Source organism: Hyperolius riggenbachi, chromosome 6, assembly GCF_040937935.1.
Source record: "Hyperolius riggenbachi isolate aHypRig1 chromosome 6, aHypRig1.pri, whole genome shotgun sequence".
In the NCBI taxonomy this organism is placed as follows: Eukaryota; Metazoa; Chordata; class Amphibia; order Anura; family Hyperoliidae; genus Hyperolius; species Hyperolius riggenbachi.
The window spans coordinates 18,834,251-18,856,498 of record NC_090651.1 but is presented as its reverse complement, the minus strand read 5'-3'; the positions used below and the strand labels follow the sequence as shown (position 1 = coordinate 18,856,498).

Below are 22,248 nucleotides of genomic sequence, written 5' to 3'. Positions count from 1 at the left end.
ATGCTGCTTGCAGTCCATTTGCGATTCTCACAAGTTGCAAGTGCTGCTCATGCACTGCAGTGAGGGATTATTCACACTGTGAGTGTTTGCAGATTTGTTGAAGCACTGGCGATTTTGCTCTGTTAGCGCTTGTGCAATGATTTCCTATGGGAGTGTTCATATATGAGCGCTCCGCTTTCTATTGAATTGCAAACGCACTACCTGTACCATTTTCTGAGCATTTGCGATTCAATAGAAAGTATGGGGAAATCGCAAAGCGTTTGAAAAAGCGCAAATCGCAGGGAAAAGCTCTTCAAAAATCACAGTATAAATTGCTCAGCGCTTGCAATAACGTTGTCGATTTATAATATGAACAAGCCATAAGAATAATGCCATAGGATTACATGTGTTACAGTTCTTTGCTGATAGCCGGGAGTCACCTTAAAGAGACTCCGTAACAAAAATTGCATCCTGTTTTTTATCATCCTACAAGTTCCAAAAGCTATTCTAATGTGTTCTGGCTTACTGCAGCACGTTCTACTATCACCATCTCTGTAATAAATCAACTTATCTCTCTCTTGTCAGACTTGTCGGCCTGTGTCTGGAAGGCGGCCAAGTTCTTCAGTGTTGTGGTTCTGTGATGCATCTCCCCCATTCAGGCCTCTCTCTGCACACTGCCTGTGTATTATTTAGATTAGGGAAGCTTCTTTCTGCTCTCTTATCTTTTACAAGCTGGATAAATCCTCCTCTGAGCTGGCTGGGCTTTCACATACAGAGGAATTACATACAGGCAGAGCTGTCTGCACTCTGCAGGAAGAAACAGCCTGACACTTCAGTGGAAGATAGCTGCAGGGGGAAAGAAACACACAAATGATCTCTTGAGATTCAAAAGGAAGGCTGTATACAGCCTGCTTGTGTATGGATGTATTTTCTATGTGTGGACATACTGTACATCAATCTACTTCCTGTTTTGGTGGCCATTTTGTTTGTTTATAAACAAACTTTTTAAAACTGTTTTTAACCACTTTTAATGCGGCGAGGAGCGGCAAAATTGTGACAGAGGGTAATAGGAGATGTCCCCTAACGCACTGGTATGTACTTTTGTGCGATTTTAACAATACAGATTCTCTTTAAATGGGGGGGGGGGGGGACTTATGGGGGCCCAGTAGGTTTCCCAGTATGGGGCCCAGAAATTTCTAAAGGCAGCTCTGGCTACCTATACTTGGGGGGGGGGGGGGGGGGGGGGGACACTGACACCTATAATACTGGAGGGATTACCTACTTGATGCCGTACCTATTAACCTATACTAGAGCAGGCACAATTTGGGGGGGCGCACTTTAGCATCGCTGCTTGTAGTGCTGGAGAACTTTGCCCCGGTACTGCTTAGGTCTGCAGTGGAGACTAATTGTATCGTCGTTCCTCAGAAGGCAGGGATGGCTTTAAGGGGTCCCCCACCCTAAAATAGAGCCCTCTCTTCTCTAAACAAGCTTGCAATTCCCTCTATTCTCTGCACAGACCTTTCTGTCATTCAGAATACACAAATGGAAAAAAAAAACATCTTCAGAAGATCTCATCTCATGATAAAGATATTCTCAGAAATGTTCAACTCTTGCATCAAAGTTATAACTTTGAAAGATTTTTTCCAATGGGCATCAATCACAATTCTTCCATCGTCGGCGATACTTTCCCCCCCGAGCAATCATAAGAAGTCGGTAAGCCTTTAAACAAACGCGACCGGCGCTACCAATAGTCTCATGATTCAAATGCGTTTTAGTGCGCGGCGCGACGAGAGAGCTGTAGCCTGTGGGGCAGATTTACGTTTGTTTTTCCATATTTACAATTTGTCTTCTGCTGGATTTCCAGAGCTCACAAAAGGTTGAAGCGACAGACTATAAACAGCACGTACAACATTACAAACCTCACCAGGCAGAGCACAGTGAACTGTGAAATTCGCTTGACAGCCCAGATTGCTGACTTGTTTTTTTTCTTCCTCTTTGTCTCCTTCTATCAACTTGGGACTTTGAAAATCTTTTTTGTTTCACGGAGAGGATGGGAAGTGATGTGCCGCGCAGGTAGAAAAGTAATAGAGCAGAGGATGGGTTTTGGCACCCTGTTTTCCAAGCAGGGGTGTGACCACAGCCCATGAGGCCCCCCGCGATATTTTCAGGGGACCCCCTGGAATCCAAACTTCTCCCAACCATACCCGATCTCCCCCTGTACACACCTTGCCCCGAATCGCATGCAAAATAGCGCAGGGACCAGAGTAATACCTCCTCCAGTGCTGCTGGTCTCCTCTATGCATCACAGCTTGTTTGGAATCTAAGACCAAGTTGTGATTGGTTAGGAACAAGTAAGGGAACGTCTTCTAAAACTGGGTATTGTCATAGCAAATAGATTCATTATAATAAAAGTGGAAGGACTCAGATCCTCCTTCCATGTTTGAATGGATGGAAGAAATGGTGTCTCAATTAAAGGAGAACTGTATTAGAAGCAGAGGATGAGCAGGATAGCCAGGTAACTGGTATTGCTTAAATGGAAATAAATATGGCATCCTCCATACACCTTTCTAGGTATATGGAGGCTGCCATATTTATTTCCATTTAAGCTATACCAGTTACCTGGCTATCCTGCTGATCCTCTGCCTCTAATACTTTCAGCCAAAGACCCTGAACAAGCATGCAGATCAGATGTTTCTGACATTATTGTCAGATCTGACAAGATTAGCTGCATGCTTGTTTCTGGTGTGATTCAGCCACTACTTCAGCCAAATAGATCAGCAGGGCTGCCAGGAAACTGGTATTGCTTAAAAGGAAATAAATATGGCAGCCTCCATATACCTCTCACTACAGTTCTCCTTTAAGGGATGAGGAGGAAAAGGAATGGTTTGAGGAAGGACGTGGACTAATAGACCAGGACAGGAGGAGGGCTATGAGACAACTTTGGGATGATCTGATATTACAATTTCAAAAGGGAGGACCCTAGAGATCTCTGCATGGGGGGTGAGTAGTGAGGGCAAGGTGAATAGATTGAATGTGGTGAGGGTGATGGGAGGGATAAGGATGGTTATAGGTGTGACTGAGAGGGTATGAGAGAGGAGAGGATGGTGGATGATATAAGGTGATAGGTCCTTCTTATTTTTTTGCTTTTTAGTATGAATGGGTATAAACTGATGTGTAAAAAATGTGCGCAAATCATGCGGCTATAAGTTGTTTGGTAGTAGATTGAATGTTGCATATGTATTAACAATGATGTACACTAATTTGATAAATTAAATATTACATAGTACATAATGCAAACAATGATGCTACAATTTCCCAACATCGGGAGAGCTTTGATGATGCCAAGGTCAGGGTTGGGACAAAGTGTTTTAACGCAGCTGAGAGTTTGCAAGAAAGAAAAAAATAATATTTACCGGTACCTGCACCAGTGCTGCTGGTCTCCTCTATGCATCACAGCTGGACAATCTCAGCTGCCACTCACCAGCTCCCGATCATGTGACTCGCATCGGTCATGTGATCAGGAGCTAGCGAATGGCAGTAGAAAGTGTACAGCTTTGATGCAAGGAAGAGACTTACAGTGCTGAAGCGGATAAACGTTACTCCACTACCACTACCTGTGCTACTCTGCATGTGGGTAAGGAGAGGGAGGAGGAGGGGGCCCCCCAGCGGTGGCAGGGGTTGCAGGGGCTATTGTTATGCCCCCATTTTCCCAGGCATCCGAATTCTGCCATCCTCTCACTATTGGGAAAAGTAAAACGGGGGGGGGGGGGGGGGGTAACGACAAGAGAAGAAAATGATTGTATCACGTATTGAAGGATATTGAAGGACACATTTTGTAGACTTTGAGAGAAGGTGGCCTGTTGAGGTTTAACTTGAAACCAAAAGTTTAAAGAGGAACTTTACAGAAAGATAGTAGTAGGATAAATATAATGACTCAATATATTGCAAAGTGAGACATTAAAAATTAGTAGATCAAGAAATGATTGATACTCGCCATGTATTTCCTTCATGACGTTTAATGTAACGCAAGCCTGCAGGTCAGCATCCAGCCATTATTTCCCATAATGCAATAAGGTTCACAGAGAGGAAACTGTCATGGCTATGGAAATGACATCACACTGTGGGAGGGGTCTCACCACAATATTAGCCATACAGATGTTCCTGATGATCTATTCGAGAGAAGGTAAAGATTTCTTGTGGGAAAGGGAGTATCAGCTACTGATTGGGATGATGTTCAATCCTGGGTTTAAAGTTCCTCTTCAAAGTACAACCATCAGTTCCTCTATAACAACCTATAGGATACCTGAAGTTATGGCAAAGCCAGTTAAATAAACATATTAAATGAGGCTCAAAGATGTGCTGACACTTAAAGAGAGCCAGAGGTGGGCTCAAAAAATGAAAAAAAAAAGTAGGCTATCTGTTCTGCAGGGCTGAGCGGATCAGGTAGCTACAAAAAAAAAACTGCGCTCCCGTGGGCCGCAATGGCCCACTTTCACTTTCCTGACCTCTGGGTCACAACGCTGCACTGAGAGACTGTGTTGTCTCTCACAGCGTGCAGGGAGGCGGGGGAGCAGCAGGAGGCGTGGCCAGAGGAGAGAACTGCCCAATGGCAGCTCAGGAAACCCTGCAGGAACGCCCCTGGCGGACGTTTTGAACAGGGAATTCCTCTCCCCTTTGTGTACCTCCAATTTAGCAACACATCTTGTTGCTAATCTCGGGGGGCTATAGCGCAGTGGTTGGGGGGGCAGAGAGCGGCGGTTGGGGGACACAGAGCCATGTCATTAGGCAGAGAACATGCCTCTGTGTTCCATCTGCCCCCCCGAAGATCCACCTCTGGTTCTCTTTGAGCCATGTACCCGCACTCTGCCACTCTTGTTACAAATTAAAGAATAATAATAACGAACTTCTGATGACAACATGGCACAAATGAAGTCAACAACGGCACATCAACAGTCTACCAATAGGACCGTTAGTGGAGGCTGAAATCCAAGGAACTGAAAGAAGGTAGCTAGCCACCCATAAATGTCATCGCTCGGGACCTGGTTGTCCGTTTAAAACATCCATCAAGCTCAGTGGCGTAGCTAAGGAGCTGTGGGCCCCAATTCCAGTTTTACAATGGGGCCTCCAAGCACTCTATACTTATCAATTGATACGGCGCACCAAAACCTGCCAATACCAACCACAGTGTCAGAGGTGCAATAAGGGGATGGGGAACAGTTTGTTAATGATTACCACTATTCAAAGTATCTTTAGAAGTGATTATTATGAGCACAGGACCAATAGAGAGCTAATACTGTAGTTGAGGGGGGGCCCTTTGGGGCCCCTCTTGCCCAAGGGCCCCAATGCAGTGGCTACCTCTGCAGCCCCTATTGCTAAGCCCCCTGATCAAGCTGGATCGCTCAACATCCCTGAGAATTGTTGTTTATCAGTTTGCTCAACAGCAGTTTAGCCATCCGTGGGAAAGAGGCCTAAGGGTACAGGCAGGAATCAAATCCACAGGATCTAGCCATTCCTCACTCTATCTGAAACTGAAAGAAGGCAAAAAAGTTTTTCTTTGACTTCCCACCTATAGAAGTATAAAACTTCCCAGAACCTCCTCCGCACAGTTACCTAAAAACGGTAAGATATGAAAATGATGACATTAGTTTTTATTTATCGCATCTGATATAAAGACAGAACTTGTTTAACGACGGAATAAATACCGACAAAGTGGCAAAGCGGATTTTCTAGGGGGAAGATCTGTAGACGAAAAAGAAAAGACAGTTAAGCTGTAACAAATCGTAAGCATTGTAAGGATGAAAAATGAAGTACAATGAGGCTGTCTTGCATGCACAGTAAGTTTCATGGCAAACACCGCTCAGAAGGCTTCAGACACACAACACAGAGCAACTAAACAGCAAAATGGCCCATTCCGATAATCTAATTCAGCAGACAACATCAGAATGAAAATGCATGAATGAGAAAAGCAATTACAGCTGCAGAGAGTTATGGCCGGGAAGCTCATTAGAATGAGAAGCATCTTTAAAAAAAAAACTGCACAGAATGTATCCATGGCGAAACCGACTGTGAGCGGCTCAGTCCGGAGAGAGAGACCTGTCTGTCGCCTTACAAAACTTCCCCGCCCGCCCTCTGCAGGCCCGGCGTAATGGACATCGCTGCCGTGTCTTTTTAGAAGGCGACGCCAAAGAAAATTCAATTTGAGGGATGGTATAATGTGAAATTAATCAGGTTGATGCATGATTTAATCATGCAAGAGTAATGTTATGTGTCCTAAATCAATTTTGCATAAGGAGATGTTGTGTCCCTGAAATGGCGCGCGAGCGGCGGGGCTTTATTTCCTGGCGATATTAGGAGGAGGGGGGGGGGACATGTATGTATTCCGCTACACAGGGAAAGTGTGATGGATACAGACACTCTTCAGCAATGTGGACGCTCGCTCATACAGCAATTGCACTGCTCATTTCTCAGCAAAATCTATTAACCATCAGAATAGATGGATATGAAAGCAGGCCGAGGGGGATAGGTGGGATTTACGTAGAAAAAAAATAACAACCTAAGAACCTGTGTGTAGAGAAATTTCCATTTTTTCCCGTTCCTTTTATTTCCTTTCCCTACCTTTCCCTTTCCTTGTGTTTGCTTTTCTTTCATCTTCTTTCTCTCCTGTCTTTTCTTTGCCTTTCCCTTCCTAATTTAACTTCCCCCTTTTCCACTCATTTTCTTTATCTTTCCTTTTCTTACATCTCTTCTCACCTACTTTCTTTCCTTTCATATTGGTAGGTGAACAGAGGCGCCAGAAGGATAAAAGTACCTAAATTTTTTTAAAAATTGCTGGGAGGAAGTGGTGGACTCGCCTCCGTTAAAGCAGACACCAAGGACTGTAAATATATAGATATACACATTTATTGAAAATACCCCAAAGATGCAACGCGTTTCGCGGGCACAGCCCACTTCTTCAGGCAATAAGCAGGGGATAAACAGCAATTCAGTTATAGCAAGCAGAGGTGCTCTTCTTTCCTTTCATGACTGATTTCCATTTATTTAATTCGCCCCTATCCCCCCCCCCCCCCCCCCCCCCATTTTCCTGTTACAACTTTTACTTTCATTTTTCCTTTCTTTCTGCTTCCTTTTCTTTGTATTTCTTCACTTCCTGTCTTTTCCTTTTATTTATTTTTCTTTTTTCTCATTTCCTTCTGTTTTCATTCCCTTTCCTCCTCTCGTGTCCTTTCCTTTCAAATTCCTCCCGTTTATTTCATTTATCTTGCTGTTTCCTTTCTTTTCCTCTTACTTCTTTTCCTTTCATTTCTTTTCTTCCTGTTTCCCTTCCTTTCTGTCAGGCTAGGTTCACAGTGGGACGTTGCAGAGCTGCGTTAGAATGTCTTATAACGCTGCTTACGGCACTGCAATGATAAGCTTATGGGATGTTCACAGTGCGATGTTAGTGTCACATTGTAACGTGTTGCGTTATGGTAACACTGCTGCAGTGTGTTACCGCTAAACGCACATGTTACCAGGTACTGGAAAGCATACTTCTCATTGCCTGTATAAATGTGGAGCTCCGCTCACACCTCCGTCCACCGACAGTGCAGGAAAGCAGGCTGCCAAGACCTCAGATCCAAGACCGTAGAAAGTGAAGTCCGCACGATGTCGGTAGAATCAATATGGCTTTATTCAATCGTTACACATAACAAGCTAAAAGCCAGCACCACATGCTGACATGTTTCGGGCGTTACACGCCCTTAATCATAGCATAGGCGCACGTGAGAAAGGGTGACTCCTATATAGAGTAAGGTTACACCCGATACCACATGCTCAATTGACCCCACCCACAAAGAAAAGTGCATATAAAACAATGGGGGGAGAAAAAGACACACAGAAAATCCCCACACTGAAATAATCTATTACATAAAAACATTATAAGAAGCATAAGAATGTAAATGCATGCGAATAAGCACCATATAACATCAGGCAGCATGAGTTAAATCCTCTTCATGAAATTCAAGAGATTCAAAATTTAAACATATATAATCATGTGTAAACAAAAGAGAAAGGTGGTCATTTGATCCACTTTAAGTGACTGTGTGCCATGTGCGCCTATGCTATGATTAAGGGCGTGTAACGCCCGAAACATGTCAGCATGTGGTGCTGGCTTTTAACTTGTTATGTGTAACGATTGAATAAAGCCATATTGATTCTACCGACATCGTGCGGACTTCACTTTCTACGGTCATTGCCTGTATGCTTCACTGTACCTACTGTATGCGACGGTAACGCAGTGTGTTACCACCTTTTTTTTGCATTGCATTGTAATGCTGCTTTGTGACTGTAACGTCACAACGCAATGTCCCACTGTGAATCTAGAATTTCAGAATATCTAATAAGTAACATTTTTATTTCTTATTTTTCAAGAAGACATAGCAAAAAGGTCTCCAACTGGATATAGATAGTCATTGAAATGTTAATTATTAATTGTATTATGTTTTCATATTGGCCGCAGAGAAGATCACCCAATCTAATCCTTACCAACGTTAGTCATACTATATAATCTATAATATATATATATATATATATATATATATATATATATATTACTATATAATCATTATTATTATAATGTATCTATATAGCACTGACATCTTCTGCAGCACTTTACAGAGCACACAGTCATGCCACTGGCTGTCCTCAGAGGAGCTCACACTCTAATCCTACCATAGTCCTAGTCTGATGTCCTACCATATTATTATTATTATTATTATTATGTATTTATATAACACTGACATCTCCTGCAGCACATTACAGAGTACATAGTCATGTCACTAACTGTCCTCAGAGGAGTCCACACTCTAATCTGTACCATAGTCATAGTCTAATGTCCTGCCATATTATTATTATTATGTATTTATATAGCACTGACATCTCCTGCAGCACATTACAGAGTACATAGTCATGTCACTAACTGTCCTCAGAGGAGTCCACACTCTAATCTGTACCATAGTCATAGTCTAATGTCCTACCATATTATTATTATGTATTTATATAGCACTGACAGCTTCTGCAGCACATTACAGAGTACATAGTCATGTCACTGACTGTCCTCAGAGGAGCTCACAATCTAATCCTACCATAGTCATAGTCTAATGTCCTACCATATTAATATTATGTATTTATATAGCACTGACATCTTCTGCAGCACTTTACAGAGTACATAGTCATGTCACTGACTGTCCTCAGAGTAGCTCACAATCTAATCCCTACCATATGGTAAAAATACATGCACAGCATCATGTAAGTAGTGCATTGCAGTGGATTTCATTGGCATACAGTGGAGCATGCTTTGCATTTACCAATGTGCGCGATTTAAGTTTCCGCAAACATGTACTGTATGCTTCCCTGTATGCATCACATTACACTCAATGAGACTTTTTAACACCATTGAGCAACATAATGTGTTTAGCGTGAAAATACTCCAAGGCCAATATTGAGTTGAGCAAATCATATCTGAAAGGAAACCAGAGGAAACTTCTAGAATCACAGGAAGGAAATACAAATTCCATGCAAATAGTGTCACATGTAGGGCTGGTTTACACTGGTGCTTATCTGGTGAACGGATCTGTGAAAACTGATCCGATTTCCGCTTCAACGTTTCCATTCTGTTCAGTTGGTTCAGTTCCGTTTCCCCATATCCCCCCAGACCCCATCATCAAAGTAGATTTAGATAACGGTCTGTTTTTTAGCCAGTGTGTTTAACATGATCCATTCCTCACAGCCTCCTATGCAGTGCTTCAGCATCCGTTTCCGCTCCGCTGTCCAGAAAAATCACTGCAGCACCAAACCTGCAGTCCGTTCATCGGAGTCTGCGGAGCGCATCTGTTCGTACGGACCAATGTGAACGGGTCCATAGGTTAACATTTGATCTGTTAGGATCCGTTCCGTTCCAATCCGCAACTGGAAAGTTTTCTATTGCCAGTGTGAACTGGGCCTTACGTACATACAGCTTGCATTACATTTGCATACAAGCTGCAAGGGCCGTGACAATAGACCCTGCAAGGGATACATCCGCAGGGGGGCCTCGAAGCCCCATGAGGGGAGAAGTCTCTTTTCCCTGTCCCGAGAGACTGACAACTAAGGGCAAGGAGTGAGAAAGCTTTCTGCTCTCTGCACAATTGTTCTAATGACTGCATGTGCCCAGCCACTGATAACGAATCAGACAAAGTTTTGTAGACAAAGAATTGTAGACAATGCCTATTCTGTGTGCAGCAGGCTCTTGTGTACAGCGCCCAGCCCCCAACCTCTCCACCCCACCACCAAGTGTTCTGTACTGTAGTGATGCTGGAGAAAGAAAAGCTCCAAAGTGAGGGAGGAGGGGGCACCATCCAAAGTTTCAAGGGCTGCTGTCGCATAGCAGCGTTCGTCTTACAAAAAGTGGAAAGCAAAGTAGGCTCAAAGTAAAGTCCTACGGCAACTACACCAAGAAGTGAAGTGCAATTCATCAGCGTCAAATGCAAACAATCCTCCGAACAATCATATTTTTAATAAGCCATCTCTGCATAGCACAGATCCGGATTTGTGTTCGTGTAACAAAGCAGCCATAAAACTCTAGGGATGAACTACTTACGTGGTCGGTATATTAGGATGTTATGTAACAGTTTTCTCTGGTCTTGACATCATTCTCTGCGACTATTTGTGCCTTAATTAAACTGTCAGCTGTTAATTAATTGATTGGGGAGGTGATGCTAATAAAGCCAGCTTGATACAAAGCGGCTGTGCAAGAGACATATTTCAGCCAAATACATTTATTTGGACGGATATTTTTTTTTTCCATTTGGCTGTCTTCGTATTATTTTATTTTTTATTTATTTTTTTTATATTGCTCATTTTTAGAAATGTTTTAATTTAATTTTACTGGGTTTAAAGAGCTATAATTCTTGCGGTATTTTATGCCAGTTTTATTGCCGGATGGGCGAATGAACGATGTTGTGTAAACAGGCGGACATCACACTGTTTTTGGACCGATAATGCTTTGACAGCGTATTTCCCGTTGAAATGTGTGACCCAGAAATTTTGGGGGAGTAGTTTCTGGGTAAATCATTTTTAATATGAATTCTCTAACAGCAAGAGATGATATTAGAGTTTTCTTCGGGATGTTTAGGACTTAAAGTGTATCTTAACTTTTCTTTGGAAAGTGGATATAAACTATATTGTTTGTATTAGGTAGGGATTAGATTGTGAGCCCCTCTGAGGGGCAGTCAGTGAAATGACTATGTACTCTATTCAGCGAAGTGGAAGATGTCGGCACTATGCAAATCATACCTCCCAACTTTTTGAGATGAGAAAGAGGGACACTTAAACCATGCCCCTGTCACACCCCTAACCACGCCCCTGTCACACCCCTAGTCACGCATACCATAAACATCTCATAAGAAAAATATGTTGTTTTATAATTCAAACCACACTGGTCCTTTTTACCCTGGTTCATTTTCCATCATATTAACATTTTAAAATTAGTAATATATCAATTTAAAGGGTGTGAATAAAATTTATAGTCAATCAAACAAATTTTTTAGTAGAAAAATGTATATATTTACATAGAAAGAGGGACAAAGTCCTGAAAGAGGGACAAATGAGCAGGACAGAAGGATAGGGCTCCCAAAGAGGGGAGCTATGTGATACTAAATAATAATCATAGTAATAATAATATTGCTGTTCAGTTTTTCAACCAACTTACTTTATGGGCCTATTTCCCCTAGACCAGTGGTTCCCAACCTTTTATGAGGTATCGCCCCTTAGGGGACGACGACTCACCCCTGTCGCCCCCCTTCTCTTAGTACGGTATACCCTTACGCCAGGTGGTGGTGCCAGTGGAGGGGGTAGCGCTGTGACCTTGCCAGCTAAAAATAGCCGGTGACTCAACTACTTTGCGCCAATTCCCTTACCGGTGTAATGTCCGCTATTGCAGCCCCGCACAATGTGCAGCCCCGCATGCGCAGTAGGAGCCTGCGTCCCATTAAATTGTCAGCCTATGAGAGGACGGCGCTCCCCGGCCAATCAGAGGGCGGGGATCGCCGATCTCGTACAGCGCTGCCGGGACCACAGCACTGTACAGTTGTAAACAAAGGGGATTTCTTTCTCCTTTCGTTTACAAACTGCCTGCTGGCCGCGATGTGCAGCTAGCAGGCTAATCATGGAACTCCGTTCCGTGAAGTGGCAGGGAATGATCGCGCATGCGCGGCCGTTCCCTGGGAGACTGCAGCCTCAGGACTTGACGCCAACTGGCGTTAGGCGGTCCTGGGGCTGCCGCTGCGGTCACGCCCATAGGCGTGAGGCGGTCTTCAAGTAGTTAATAACAATGCAATAATAGTCATAATAATAACAACACAAGTATCTTTATTATTATTATTATTACATATTAAATGTTGTTAAAATAGATTTTATATAGTTTGATGCATCCTGCAAGGCCAGGATTTTTTTTTCTGGTTGCTTGAGAATTCTGATTAACTGAGTTATGGATCACAGGGGTTTTACTGTAATCCATCTGAAATCAGGGCCGGATTTACCATAAGGCACCGTAGGCATGTGCCTACAGGCACCTGATGGTGGAAAGGCGGCCCACTCACCTGCTTGAACGCCTCCCTCCTTCCCTATGCAGAGTCCTGATGAGAGTGTATATGAGAGGTTACCCACCCAGCTCTCTGCATTTTACTGATGAGCTCTCCCTTCAGTCAGGGACACCTCTAGCTACTTAATATTGAGATTCTTCTAGCTACCTAATGCTAAGGGGCACCTGTATCTACTGTGTTTCCCCGAAAATAAGACAGTGTCATTTTTGAACCACAACATGTGCTAGGGCTTATTTTCAGGGGATGTCTTATGTTTCTATGAACACACAAATTCCTGTGCTCTGTTTCTTCGTGCCTTCCCCACTGTGCAGCCTCTTCCTCTGGTGGATCCACCTCTTGTGTGTCCATGTGTCCCCCTTGTACCTTTAGTGTCCTCCAGGTGTCTCCCTCTGTACCCTTGCCCTCCTCTATCCCCCATCCCCATTTGTCCTGTTTCCCCTATGTCCTCCGCTTTCCCTATGTCCTCTCATGTCCCCCTGCATCCTTCTCTTCTCCCCCCCGCTCCATTTTGCACTGTCCCTCGTGTCCTCAGAACCCCCCTGCATCCCCTCCTTTACCCCAGCTTCATGCTGCTGTGTCCCTGAGCTTTAGCCAATGGGGATTACTCAATGAGCAGCAGCAAGGGCAGTGATTGGGCCAATGCTGTAGCCCAATCACCATGGCTCCAGTAGTAACACAAGTTGGCACGCTTTTTTCCCTTACTCCCGCTATGGCTTACTTTCATGGTAGGGCTTATATTTCAAGCATGCTCGAAATTCCTGATAGGGCTTACTTTTGGGGGGTGTCTTAATTTCGGGGAAAGAGGGTACCTATGATGGGCAAGGGAAATAAGGGAGGAGTGACAGCTTGGACAGCCAGAACACTCGTGGGGCAGTTCGGCGGGGGTTTGTAGGTTCATGGAGGGTGAAGTCTTGGCTGCCAGGATATCTGTACCTATAGGCTCTTGAGATGTAAATCCTGGCCTGTCTGAAATAATAGTTGCCGTTAATCCTTCCAATATATAGAGACAAGTGAAAACACTGAGTTCTTCTTAATAAATCCAGTATTTCCATGTAAGTACTTCCACTGACAGATGAGAATAGGAGTTGGAGGCAAACAGAAAGAGAGAGAGCTCCAGGCAGAGGTGAGGTTGCTGCAAGCAAGGTGCCCACTGGATCAAGAAACATACTTTTTGTCAAAATAACAAATGTTGCTGTGGAGAATACCTTTAATAAGGAAATAACTGCAAATAGAGGTTGTTGTGAACTTTCATTGCTGACGGCGGTACTCTGATGAGACTGCCCAAAGCTCTGAATGCGAACAATAAACCTCCGTCTGCAGTCATTAAACGTATTATCTACATTGACACAAAGCGCGTCTCTGCGCCTCACTGCGGTGATGTTTGTTAAAGTCCTTGAGTTGTATATTTAGTTACTGTAGGACAACTTTTTTATTTTCTACTCAAAGTTTGGATGCCCTTTAAGGCTACCATGCCCAAAGCTGCAGCAGACACTTTGCAGCTGAAATGCTACTTATTACTAAAGTTAGAAGAAACTGATATCTTGCTGTAGGCGGCAACTGCATTACTGCACTACACCTACCAGCAATAACACACTTTTATTTACTCAATTATTATTTTTACCTCTCTTTACATAGTAATCGCAGTCCCATGGCTGAATTATTGTTACTATTATTATTTAGCATTTATATGGTGCTGACATCATCTGTCTTTATAGCTCTAATGTGACACAGAGGCGTGTGGCTATAGTACATGTCACATTTGGCTCTCGAACCTGATGAAGTGGGCAATTGGCCCCATGAAATGTGTTGTTTTATTGAACTTCAATGAAAATGATATCGTTTCAAAGTTGATGTAAACTTTTGGGGGTAGTGCAAGATCATCGATTTCCTGCTTTTTAGGCTGTTTATTTTTTTCTGTGACCTGGGATTCAAACTCATGACCTTATGTTTCACAGTCGGGGCATTACCTCTGGACCTTCTCAGCTGAAAGTTTTTAAATATTTTATACATATTTTTGGCACCTTTCTGTATGATGGGTTCTTTCAGGGCCGGTTCTCTCACGAGGCAAGGTGAAACATTTGCATCAGGCGGCAGACATTACAGGGACAGCATTTTTGTTCTGTGTTTGCACTAACAGCATGTAGTCAGAGTAGGAAGAGAACGAGACTCACAGCCAGTGTGCTATTGTGTTGAGCTGCAGCTTGTCATGTGAGAACTTTAATTGAAGCAGATTAAATTGTCAAGTGCTGTGCGATCATTCCAAATTGGGTGGGGGTGGGGGAGGTGCATTCTCACAAGTTTGCCTCAGGCAGCAAAAAGTCGAGAGCCGGCCCTGGGTTCTTGTTACTTAAATAACATCTTCTTTATGTCTTTACAGTCTTCTTTGGAGTGAGATTTTCCCACGTTGTACACCAGAAACTTTTCAGTCCATAGCGCTGTATAAAGTGTATTTTGTGCTGCGCTGCTCCCTAACTCCTCCGTTCCATTTCCAACGCTCTGCCGCTCTCCTTGGTTCTGACCAGAGGCACGAGACAAGCCTTGTATAAAGTTTTGTGCTGCGCGGCTCCCTGACTTCTCCGTTACATTCCTGCTGCTCTCCTTGGTTCTGACCTGAGACACGAGACAAGCGATGTATAAAGTTTTGTGCTGCGCCGCTCCCTGACTTCTCCGTTACATTCCTGCTGCTCTCCTTGGTTCTGACCTGAGACACGAGACAAGCACTATATAAAGTTTTGTGCTGCGCCGCTCCCTGACTTCTCCGTTACATTCCTGCCGCTCTCCTTGGTTCTGACCTGAGACACGAGACAAGCCTTGTATAAAGTTTTGTGCTGCGCCGCTCCCTGACTTCTCCGTTACATTCCTGCTGCTCTCCTTGGTTCTGACCTGAGACACGAGACAAGCACTATATAAAGTTTTGTGCTGCGCCGCTCCCTGACTTCTCCGTTACATTCCTGCCGCTCTCCTTGGTTCTGACCTGAGACACGAGACAAGCCTTGTATAAAGTTTTGTGCTGCGCCGCTCCCTGACTTCTCCGTTACATTCCTGCTGCTCTCCTTGGTTCTGACCTGAGACACGAGACAAGCACTATATAAAGTTTTGTGCTGCGCTGCTCCCTGACTTCTCCATTCCATTCCTGACGCTCTCCTTGGTTCTGACCTAAGATACGAAACAAGCGCTCTATTCACTGTATAAAGTTTTGTGTTGCGCTGCTCCCTGACTCCTTAGTTCCATTTCCGCCGCTCTCCTTGGTTCTGACCTAAGATACGAAACAAGCGCTCTATTCACTGTATAAAGTTTTGTGTTGCGCTGCTCCCTGACTCCTTAGTTCCATTTCCGCCGCTCTCCTTGGTTCTGACCTAAGATACGAAACAAGCGCTCTATTCACTGTATAAAGTTTTGTGCTGCGCTGCTCCCTGACTCCTTAGTTCCATTTCCGCCGCTCTCCTTGGTTCTGACCAGAGACACGAGACAAGCGCTGTATAAAGTTTTGTGTTGCTCTGCTCCCTGACTTCTCCATTCCATTTCTGCCGCTCTCCTTGGTTCTGACCTAAGATACGAAACAAGCGCTCTATTCACTGTATAAAGTTTTGTACTGCGCTGCTCCCTGACTCCTTAGTTCCATTTCCGCCGCTCTCCTTGGTTCTGACCAGAGACACGAGACAAGCGCTGTATAAAGTTTTGTGTTGCTCTGCTCCCTGACTTCTCCATTCCATTTCCGCCGCTCTCCTTGGTTCTGACCTAAGATACGAAACAAGCGCTCTATTCACTGTATAAAGTTTTGTGCTGCGCTGCTCCCTGACTCCTTAGTTCCATTTCTGCCGCTCTCCTTGGTTCTGACCTAAGATACGAGACGAGCGGTGTATAAAGTTTTGTGCTGTGCTGCTTCCTGACTCCTCCGTTCCGTTTTTGCCGCTCTCCTTGGTTCTGACCTGAGATACGAGACATCAGCGCTATATACACAGAATTGCTTCAGGTCTTAGTCATAATGTTTAGCATTATAGTCTATCCTATGATACATATTCATTTATTGACGGTGAATCCAGATGTCCCCTTTCATAAATCTTTTATATTTTTCAATAACAATGCAGCTTTCTCCTCTGCCGCAAATTTGCATATTATTGTTGTAAAGTTTTCATCGGAAGCGCTGTTAAGACGTCCCACTGCTTTACTATTAATTTTCATGCATGCAGCATATATATATATATATATATATATATATATATATATATATATATATATATAGTATATACTGATTTGATTGTGAGCCTCGCTGGGGGACAGTTAAGTTACAAAAGAAAATTCTCTGTATAGCGCTGTGGAAGATGACAGCGCTATATAAATAATACTAATAATAATATATACTGTATACCAGGGCTGTGGAGTAGGAGTCGAGGAGTCAGAGTCAGGGCAATTTTGAGCACCCGGAGTCGGAGTTGGAGTTGTTGATTTCATAAACTGAGGAGTCGGATGATTTTTGTACAAAATCCACAGTCCTGTTAAGTATTAGACTAAGGAGTCGGAGTCGAGGAGTCGGAGTTGGGGCCATTTTGGATACCCGGAGTCGGAGTTGGAGTCGTGGTTTCATAAACTGAGGAGTTGGGAGTCGGAAGACTTTTGTACCGACTCCCCAGCCCTGCTGTATACACACATATATACGGTATATATATATACAGTATATATTGTATATATCAGTTGTAAATAGTCATGTATTGTGGGGTGTCCCTGTATCCCAGTATACAGTGGTTTGTACCTGTCAAAAGTGGTCCAAGGAAGGACATGAGATGATGAGCATTCGGGTGTGAAGTAAAGGGTTACCAGTCTGGCTTGATTTTTATTATTATCATTGATTGATATAGCGCCAGCATGATCTTCCGTGGCGCTGTACAACAGAATACAGGGTAAAGGTTTAAAGGATAGGACAGCCAGTAAAGGGAAGCTGTGTGTGAGATGGTAAAATGGTGGTCAGTGGCCTAAGTGTCCTTTCTAGTAGAGTATGCTTGCCTGAAGAGGTGAGTGAACGAATGGGCCGCGTATGCGCAGTTGCTCACGACTCCTGGCAAAGTCACACGGCTAACAGAGCCGGGAGAATGGAGGGAGCCCAGAGGATGTGGAGGGACCTCACGGATTATGGGGGAAGGGCTTGAGGAAGCCCCAGGTAGGTTCATTATGGCATTTAAAGAGGAACTCCAGTGAAAATAATGTAATAAAAAAGACAAAGTGCTTCATTTTTACAATAATTATGTATACATGATTTAGCCAGTGTTTGCCCATTGTAAAATCTTTCCTCTCCCTGATTTACATTCTGACATTATCACATGGTGACATTTTTACTGCTGGCAGGGGATGTAGCTGCTGCATGCTTTTTTTGGAGAGTTGGAAACAGCTGTAAACAGCTATTTCCCACAATACAATGAGGTTCACAGACAGGAAACTGCCAGGACCATGGCCCTCACAGTTACCTGTGAGAGGGGTTTCACCACAATATCAGCCATACAGCGCCCCCTGATGGTCTGTTTGTGAAAAGGAATAGATTTCTCATGTAAAATGGTATCAGCTACTGATTGGGATGAAGTTCAATTCTTGGTCATGGTTTCTTTTTAAGAACCCCCTAATGTTGCGGCTGATCGGTGTATGTATGCCTGGAGCACTGACCTTTCTCTCTGCAGTTTTCACAGTAAAATAGTGAGCATTTGGCCATGTCCTGAGGTGAATCTCTGCTTTCTGTATTTATGCCAATGTGTAAACCAATTTATTTGTGTCGTGAAATGCAGGCAGTGAACTGAGTGCAAACATTGGAGCACACCTGCCTCTTTATCATTTATATGACATCCCTGATAGAGAGAGCACCAGGCTACTGTGTGGTGACTGCAGACTGCTGTATAAAATACCTCAGAGGTTACATTCAGTGAAAACCGTTCCAGAAGTTCCACAACAGTTCCAGAAGTGAGAGTAAATGTAATCAAGCTTCTCTGTTGGTCAGTGAAGCCATCCATCCAACAAGGGACCAATAGGGAGACCTGAAAGGTAAAAGGGGCGGGACTTCCTCTTAGCACCAGGAGACTGACTCATAGCAACCAACACATCTCTCCTGAACCAAACACATTGCAGTTTTCACTGAGCGAAACCTTGCACTAGATAATATCCCCAGTTTATATCATCCACATTTACCTAAGGTGACTTAAACAACTTTATGTTATAGTGAATCTACAGTGTGTCACTATAATGAATAATATATACTATCGAGAAAAATAAAATCCCCCTTTAGGTAAGTTATATGCATAAGAATATTTCCTCTAGAACCGTTTTTGCAGAGTTCAGTTAGAATGTGTCAGGGCTTTGACCCACTAGAAAGCAAAAATTGCTATCGCAAACGCTGAGCGCTTTTGGAAACGATTTCTGGCATTTTGGCCCCGTTCACATCTGAGCGGGAATCGCGTGATTCCCGCTCACTTCAAACCGCTAGCATTTTTTAAAACCTCATAGCGCGTGGTTTGCCATGGCAGTGTTCTCACTGCCGCAATCGCGGGCGTTTTGCAATTAGCGATAATCGCGAACGGGTTACATGCAACGTTTTGGCTGTGATTCTTGAACGATCACTTTTAGCATGTATAAAACCGCTAATTGCGATCGCTCCCAAAATGCTACAGTGTCCAGTGAAAGATCACTCCCGCAAAAACGCTAGCGGTAATCACTAACGTTTTGCGATTTTAGGTGTGAACGGGGCCTTTGAAGCAATTTTGAATTGAATGCAAGCGATTTGTACAGCAATTGTAATTTCCATAGTTGTTTGGTGTTTTTATACGTTTGGTACACAAAGATTGGAAATAAATTTTCCAACTACCCTGTACATTGTATGGAGTTTGTATGTTCTTCCAGTGTCTATGTGGGTTTCCTCCGGGCACTACGGTTTCCTCACACGTCCCAAAAGCATACAGGTAAGTTAATTGGCTCCCCCCTCTAAATTGGCCCTAGACTACGATTCATACTCTACACGATGCATACATAGACATATGACTGTGGTAGGGATTATATTGTGAGCCCCTCTAAGGGACAATTAAGTGGCATATTGCGGCACTGCTACCGCCGCCTGATGGTTCCCTATGGGGAAGTTCATATTTCCCATGTTGCGGTACGCTGTGCTGGAAGTGCCAAATGTAATGCTAGCACAAAACTACGTTACTGTGCGGGACCTGCGGCGATCGGCCCGGAAGTCATGTTACTCTACGGCAGGTTGTTTTAAACGACGGCGATGCGAGGGAAGCATATTTTTACAATATGATTCCACATACCCGAAGCAGGAAGTGACTGCAAGCACGCGTCATTTCCTGATTGGCTGGTAGCCAGACAGGGAGCACCGTGCACTAACGTGGTGTTTCCTGAAGGCCTGTTTTTGCCTATGTGATGCGGTGCAATGCTACCGCCAGTTTGCAGTGTGATACTAGCCTCGATTAGATAAGGAGGGACAGGTAATGTTAGGCATAACCTTTACAGTAGAGGGCTATATTTGGGGCTGCACCGGGGGGGGGGGGGGGGGGAGTTGGGGGGAGGGGCAGAGGCATAGCTAGACATTAAGGGGCCCCATAGCAAAATTTTTGTGGAGCCATCATATCTAAGGCACTCTTGAGCAGTGCCACCTGCCCCTACCCTATGATTATGAGTTGATTGGGTAATTTACATTCTCATGCAATGCACTCTGTGTATAGACTGTGAGCACTGAGACAGTCAGAGGGTGGAGCAACAAAGCAAAGTTAATAGTGAATGCATCAAGTATTACCTGGGCCCCCCCTCTTTTCCTGGGCCCCATAGCAGTTACTATGGCTGCTATGGCTATGTATTGCTACGCCCCTGGGGGCGGATTGTTCTCTTGTTATGTGATTATTTGCAGAGACTCCTCATACATCCCCCATATATGCTCCGGGATATCCTGGCCCCTCCCCACACCCATATTCCTCTCATGATTAGCTCTAGCTCTATGTAGTCTGTATAGCCCTGAAGGAAATGTCAGTGCCATATAAATGCATAATAATAATCCCTTTCATTCCTCTTGATATGCAGCTCATCACAGAAAAGAGGGCAGTAAACTCCTCAAGGACGGTGTCCGGGGATAGTAAAATGTTATCATGCAGACAAAGCCAAAACGCCTTATGCCCTGGCAAGGGGATGGGGACCAGGAGAAGCCCCATACACAAGGCCCTGTTGCCATGGTTTCATGGAAGTGACGGTGTAACGTTTGGCCAATTTTAGCAAATCAAAATTAAGCGCAAATTAAAATATAAAAATAAATGCAATCACATAATATTAGAACTTGGTTTGCATAGCAGTAATATACATCAATTCATTTTTTTAAATAAGGAAGTGTTCATTTAAAGGGAATCTAAAGTGAAAATAAACTTATGATATAATGATTTGTATGTGTAGTACAGCTAAAAAATAAAACATTAGCAGCAGGGGTATGAGACTAATATTGTTTCCAGTACAGGAAGAGTTAAAAAACTCCAGGTGTTCTCTATGCAAAAGAGCCATTGAGCTCCACGAATTTCAAAGTCCCAGAGAGCTCTGTCTTCTGAAGCTTGTTATTTCAACTGTCAGTCACTGTGTTTTGTTTTTTCTGCAGAGTAAAGTTCAAAAGGTCACTTGCCTGCTCTGTGAAATCATTTAGAATGCTGAGCGTAGTGTGTAAACTGCAAATATTAGAGAATGATGCAATGTTGTAAAAAGAACTATATAACTGAAAATAAAAATATAGGACTATTTTTTTTTGCTACTAAAGTTCTATTAATTATCCATTCTACACAAACAATTCATTATATCATAAGTTTTTTTTTCCGCTTCAAGGTCTCGTTAATACAAAATTTCTGGCCAGCGGGAATTTACAGCCTTCTCTGACAGTTCCCATTTCGTATATTTCCGTACAGGGCTCACAGCGGCAGCTAATGAAGAGCAAACAACGGCGCACGTCACCGTCTTCTGGCGCCCTCCGTTTAACCGACGCTGCTCCTTCTTCCTCCATGATTAAAAAAAGAAAGAAAAAAGTTTTGTTTGTTATAAGATGAACACTGGAGATTGTGGGCCGATTTATTTGCAGAGTAAACATATCGGTGTGAAGTCATTAATATGACATTCACATAGTCATAATGCAGGCTTTCACGCACACAGATCTGGCACCGCCGCAATGCCCACAGGACATTAACTAGGCGTCTTAAAAAGAAAACTATTGGAAACAAGATATTTTTACCTCTCGTTTGGGAGTAATATAATTGCGTTTTGTGGCTGGAGCAGATGCTGGGGACAGCTGGTGGAAAAGATTTTTTATTCCCTCCCCCCGCCCCCCCCATCTTTTCTGCTATACGACAAAAACGCCATATAGCACCCTCGCAATCTACAGACAATGGCGGTTGCTTAATCGGACGCTTGATGAACTGGCGCGCCTCTACCTCCGTGTGATGTTCAGGAATTGTTTAGACTGCAAACATATTTATGACATTGACTCCCGAGACTAAACAACACATGCTCGACGCTCCATCTGAAGCCGCGAAAATGCATCCGAAACGTTTTTTGATGACCTTTTCTCGTTCTTAATTTAGAGCAAATATTTGGAAGGAGAGAATTGGCAGGAGAAGATAACTGGCAGCATCTCTGGGCTTTTTTTTTAAAA

At 43.6% G+C, this 22,248-nt stretch overlaps 1 protein-coding gene across 11 annotated transcripts in view; it reads left to right on the top strand.

Moving 5' to 3' along the window:
- The window catches only part of CAMTA1 (calmodulin binding transcription activator 1), a 1,857,772-nt gene that overhangs the window by 461,377 nt on the left and 1,374,147 nt on the right, over nucleotides 1-22,248 (top strand). Inside the window, exon 1 of one of the 11 annotated variants that reach the window (XM_068238935.1) lies at nucleotides 18,555-18,617. The exons of 8 other annotated variants lie outside the window; for them this stretch is intronic. The gene's annotated coding sequence lies outside the window, so the exon portion shown is untranslated. Of the gene's footprint in view, nucleotides 1-18,554; nucleotides 18,618-18,659; nucleotides 18,859-22,248 lie in introns of those variants that run through there. 2 more of the 11 variants (XM_068238934.1, XM_068238933.1) reach the window with 2 other exon arrangements.